The sequence below is a fragment of the Myotis brandtii genome, unplaced genomic scaffold, assembly GCF_000412655.1.
Source record: "Myotis brandtii unplaced genomic scaffold, ASM41265v1 scaffold2720, whole genome shotgun sequence".
NCBI classification, from domain to species: Eukaryota; Metazoa; Chordata; class Mammalia; order Chiroptera; family Vespertilionidae; genus Myotis; species Myotis brandtii.
The window spans coordinates 146,688-152,706 of NW_005360353.1; positions in this window are offsets into that span (position 1 = coordinate 146,688).

Sequence of the window (6,019 nt, forward strand, 5' to 3'; positions counted from 1 at the left end):
TGCAGCAAGCAAGCCTCCCTGCTCGCTTCAGTGCCTGGCTGCCGGCCGCCATCTTGGCTGACAGTTAATTTGCAAATACTCACTGATTAGCCAATGAAAAGGGTAGCGGTCGTACGCTAATTACCATGTTTCTCTTTTATTAGTGTAGATATATGGCCCAGTGCATGGATTCATGCACCAGTGAGGTCCCTCAGCCTGGCCTGGGCCCTCTTGCAATCTGGCTGGGGGGGGACCACAAGAGGACTCCAGGGCGTGTCCGGCCCATCTTGCCCAGTCCCAATCAGCCCAGACCCCAGCAGCCAGCTAACCTACCGGATGGAGTGTCTGCCCCCTGGTGGTCAGTGCACGTCATAGCGACTGATCAGTTGGACACTTAGCATATTAGGCTTTTATATATATAGATATATAGAAATTGTCAATTTTCTTCCTATTCTGAATCTTGTCTATTTTTGACCTTTCATAGTGGCTACTAGGTGGCTCTCTTTCTCACCCCACAGACCAACTCTTTCCCCACAATGTCCTTGGAGATGGTTCACAAATGGGAAAAAAAACTGAGCCATTGTCTATTAAGGATAAATGGAAGATATTCCTAAGTTCCTTATAAAGGAACTTGCCTGTTCCTCTGTGACTTTTTCTAATACCCATTCTGGACATTTCCCTTTCATTATCAGCACTATGGCAAGACGAAATTCAAATGGAAATAACTATGTGATAAGCAAGGTCTGTTCCATCTCTTTTTAAGCCTTCTGTGACCTCCTTGGCTGGAAGCTGGGAAAAACCATAAATTTTGCATATTAAGGGCAACCAAGAGGCCAAGAGAGATTTGTGTAGGAGGAAAAACCCATTATATGCTAGATTCAAGGAAAGTAATGGCCCAATACTGGGTAAAGTAGTAGCATCTGTCTTCACAATTTAGCAGGGAAGTACTTTTCCAGGGAAACATTATGGTCTCTGAAGCCAGGATAGTGACAGCCATTAATGGCATGTCTTTAGATAAGGCTGGGCATGGCCCACTTTCCCACGGAGGGGCTGGACAAACTCTGAAGAGCTGAGATCTGGAATTGGGCTTTCTAGCTGGGTGAGTCAAGGCACTGAGGTGGGTCAAATCCGACTGAGGACACCAGGAGGAAGTCCTGACCAGTGTGAAAATGAATGTAATCATGCACATATACTCTTAAAAGACTAAAAATTATCTTCAAAACTTTAGTCTTATATAATCCACTTGACAGCTATGAGCTATACTCTTCAGCCTGCCCAGCGCCACTCAGGCTGATGGATCCATCTTAAGGGATCATCTAGTCTGCCTCTTCTCTATACAGCATTTCCAGCAAGAGACTACTTTCTCTTTGACCATCTTTTTTTTTTCTTTATTGAGTAAGGTATTACATATGTGTCTTTATTCCCCCCACTTGTCACTCCCGCCCCCACACTCTTTGACCATCTTTAACACCGTCCCTTTCTAAGGCAAAGCTTTTCCTTATATTGAGCCAGAATCGGTATTCCTAATAACTCCCACACAGTGGTCTTTGCATTGTCTGCAGGAATTTCAAAAGAGAAATCTATTTCCTTTTCCACATGAGGAGGCAAGATTCAGGGACTGTTATAATCTGAATTGTGCCCCCCTCCAGTACTTCAAAATGTGACTGTATTTGGGATAGGGTCTGTAAAGAGGTAATTAAATTAAAATAAAGTCACATAGGTTGACTCTAATCCAGCATGACCGGTGTCCTTCAAAGAAGAAGAGATTAGGGCACAGACACACACACGGGAAGGAGGCCATCTATAAGAAAAGGAGAAAGGTCTCAGAAGAAACCAACCCTGCTGACATCTTGACCTTGAACTTCCAGCCTCCAGACCAGAAGACACTAAACATCTTTGTTTAAGCTGCCCAACTGTGGTACTTTGTGTGGCAGCCCCAGCAGACTAACACAGCCACCCCCTGCCAAGCCCTCTCTTCGGCCAAAGCAAACACTGTTCTTTTTGCTGAAACTCAGAGAAGCTTCCATGGCTCCTTCCTGTGCTGCTAACTCTCCTCTCCCTGCACTCTGATTTGTTAGGGTGCCCAGAAGACAAAGCCCTGCACCCAGGGGGCCTGACCACTATGGAGAAAGGCATGCCTCTCACTTTATGTTTGGACTCTGTACTGCTGTTCATGGAGCTTAAGATTTGTTTAACTTTTATTGAATCACACTCTTAGCTCACTTTGAGCTTTGTCTCCATGAAGAGCCCCGGGCCTGTTCACTGCTATTGCTGTCAAAAAGCCACATCTTCCACTTTCAGTCCTTTCTTACTTATTTTTTCCAGACTGATTTTCCATCTTGGATGGCAGCCACAGGAATATTTTGGAGGCTTTTCCACCTACATGCAGAACATTGGTCCCTATTACTTTGTCACTCATCCATTCCCTGTTTGTTATTTTTTTGTGGGGGGAAGGGAGAAGGAGGAACAAGAATTGCTTTCCTACCTTCAACATACTAGTGAACACCATTATCCTTAGGGTCATGCACAAATTTAATTTTATGTCCCCAACACTCTCACATATAACACTGATAAAACAGGAAACAGGTCATATGAAACACATAAGAGAATCCTATTGTATAGGAAATAACAGGACAGAACCCAGTAGTAGCTGACTCTGGAGACTCCACTCAAAGTTTATGTGAATTTATTAAGATAACTTGGGTCTGGTAATTCAACCAACTAAAAAGTCCATCCAACTCTGCCCTTACCTGCCTGCCATTCATTTTCCCAGGACTCACTGAGGGCCACACTTCTCCAGCTTATCCCACTGGAATGAAATCCATAAGCTCACTATCTTGTCTATAAAGCAGAATCTAAAGGTCTTTGTCCTTTGTACTCTGCTAGAGCTTCATTCTAATGTTTCAAGATTTAATGATTAAGCCTGTTTTTTTTCCCAACGATACCATCTATAATTTTTCAAACTTACATGTCTTAAATATATATCTCCTGGACTTCTGCTTCTGGCCATATGGCAGACAAGATGATCAAAGAAACCTTTTCCATACAGCACACTGAAAAATTATGAATTCCATGCAAAAAGCATCCTTTTTTAAATGCATGAATGAGTTGATAGGGAAGTAAGGGAACTCTTTGGAAGCCAGAAATGACAAGGTTTTGGAGATGCTCATTTGGGGACACTGACACCTCCCTAAGTGGGAATGGGCACATTTAAAGATGGAAAAATGGCCGCTCTCCTGAGCCTGTCCCCTTGGCACTGACATTCCGCAGGGTCCCTGTCACTCCTGCTGGGTGGAGGTCACTGGAGGAGAGAAGCCAGAACTGAAGTGTCCCCAGGAATGTGAGCGATCCTGGGAAATAGGAGAGGACCGCCAGAGCGGAAACACACCTGACATGTCTCCATGGAGCAGGGCACCCCTGTCGGTCCCCGGAGAGGGGAGGGGACTCTACACGAGGCGGGGGAGTCCGGATGAATGTCCATTCAACCAGAGGATTCTCTCTTGCCAAAAATAGTGTATGTTAATATAACCTTTGAAAAGTGGTGCTGATTAAGAACCAACAGGGATTCACGAAGACCAGGTAACACCAGGTTAATCTCTAAAATTCGTCTCTGTTTTGCTAAGGTCTAGATCGGTTTCTCTCAGCCTTGGCACTGCTAACATCCAGACCTGGTAACTCGTTCTGTGGGGGTGGGGGCAAGAGGGCTGCCCTGTGCATTGTAGGATGTTGAGTTGCACCCTGGCCTCTACCCACTAGATGCCAGTAGGAGTGCGCCCCCAACCCAACCCCCCCCACACACACACACACAGTTGTAACAACCAAGATACTGTCTCCAGACACTGCAATGTCCCCAGGGGAAAGACCTTCCCTGGCTTAGAACACTGTTCTAGCCAAATGTATTTGTACAAAAATCTCCAATTAAATAGTTCATAAAGTAGCCAAATTTTAGAAGTATTCTACATGTCTAGAAATAGAAGAATTATTAAATACTTAATGGTATAGCTGCTCAATGGAATACTATATGGCTATTAAAATGATAATTATCCATTCTGTGTAGCAAAATTTAAAATGTTAATGATACGATATTAAGCGTTTTTAAGTAATACATATGATTATCACTTCGGGCTTTTCCAGGTGGCAAGGAACAAAGTTAGATTCTTTTGCTGGTTTATTCTAAGGACACACAGGGAAGATGAGGAGACAGGGCATAATGGCATCGGCAGCAAAGTCAAACAATGCAGAGAATAAACATTGTTTGGGGCCTGAAGGTTATTCATGCTGTCACCTCCATTATGCTGTGGCCCTAAGTGTGACCGACCGCTGGGCTCCTGCTGTGAGCTCTGTTGTGCCATGTGCTGCACCTGTCTTTGTGTCTATAGCTCAGTTTGTTTTCTCTCAAGGCTCTGCTTACTAATGACTTCCATGGCTTCATGGCTTCTGTCAACTAGTGGCTTCTGCTTACTGATTTCTGCTTGCCCCAGTTTTCTGTGTGTCTCACATTTAAATGGCCCAAAGAAAGGGGATCTATTGTTCCATTAGTCAGACCTCTCAAGCCAGGCCACCTCTGTAGATCCAAAGGTTAGCATTCCATATGTAATTGTGCTTCCATCAGGTGACCAAACCTAATCCAATCAGCTTTGTCCAAAAAGTGATCATATAGCATGAATGTGGTAGTTACCACCTATCCAATACAACTATAGTTTTCAACTATGTCTAAAATAATAAATTAAAACTATATAGCGTATCTATGAAGATAGATGGGAAAGGGATAAAATTAAAGCCATCATACTCGGGCTAGGGTGGAGGGATTACAGATTACTATCTTTTTCCATTTTGCAACTTTCATTTAATGATACTGTAATTGCTTTTCAGTTTTCACATATTTTTCAGAAAATAATCTCCCCCAAGCAATTTCAGTCATGCCACCAAGCTTCTGAGTTTAGTCTCTCCATGAACTGGTCTTGGAACGGGTAGAGCAAAGTCACAACCATGAAAGCCGTGGTCGCCCTTGCACATAAAGTGGAGCAACTTCTGCCAGGTAAAGGTGAAGGCCATAATTATAGGTTGTAAAATATCTTGAAGGTAAAAGTGTCTGCTATTACTATGAAAACTCTCTCACTATGGAAACACCCTTACTATGAAAACTGGTATAATAGCATATGCCACATAAACAAAACACAGAACCTTCTAACTAACTTGGTTGTGGAAAGACCTTTGTCCACCCGGCAGGTATTTGAAAATACCAACCACTTAATTGGCAGACATCTCCAGGGGCCACGAGAAACTACCACGGCAGCTTTGTGAAACCAGCCACCCCCGGCTTCACTTTGATCTTCTCCTGTCTACACCCTTGTTTCAGTTCCTCTGCCACAGACATATAATTAATGCTTGATAATAACCAATTATTACAAGGACTACTTGAGATGGAAGAGAGGAGAAACCAAATTTTCATATGAATTGGCATCTGAGCTGAACAGTCTGTTTATATGTCATAAAGCTTGGACCCCCTTCTCGTCGGTCCCCAGCTTTCACTCGGGGCGCACGAGCTGAGGGCAGGAAACTCCAAGCTGGAGGCTTGATCACCCATCGGAGAACCGGCGTGGAGCCCAGCTTCCCAGGGAACCAAGTAGCAAAATCCTCCCGCGCTCCTAGAGAGGACCCGGAAGCTCAGCGCAATCCCGGAAGACGAGATGCTGACACACTTCCGGCCTTTGTGACTCATTGTGTCTGTGTCGAGGCGTCGGGAGGGCCTAGCTCCTTGTGCAGCGCCCTTCGGCCGGTCTGAGCCCCAGAGTCGGCTCCCCTTTCTCTCCCAGCGCCCCAAGGCCGCTCCCGGGGCTCACGGTGAGACTTGGGCCGGCCTCTGCGGAGGGCGGGCGGGGCCGCAGGGGGGGGAGGGCCTAGCTTGTGCAGCGCCCTTCGGCCGGTCTGAGCCCCAGAGTCGGCTCCCCTTTCTCTCCCAGCGCCCCAAGGCCGCTCCCGGGGGGGACGGTGAGACTTGGGCCGGCCTCTGCGGAGGGCGGGCGGGGCCGCAGGGGGG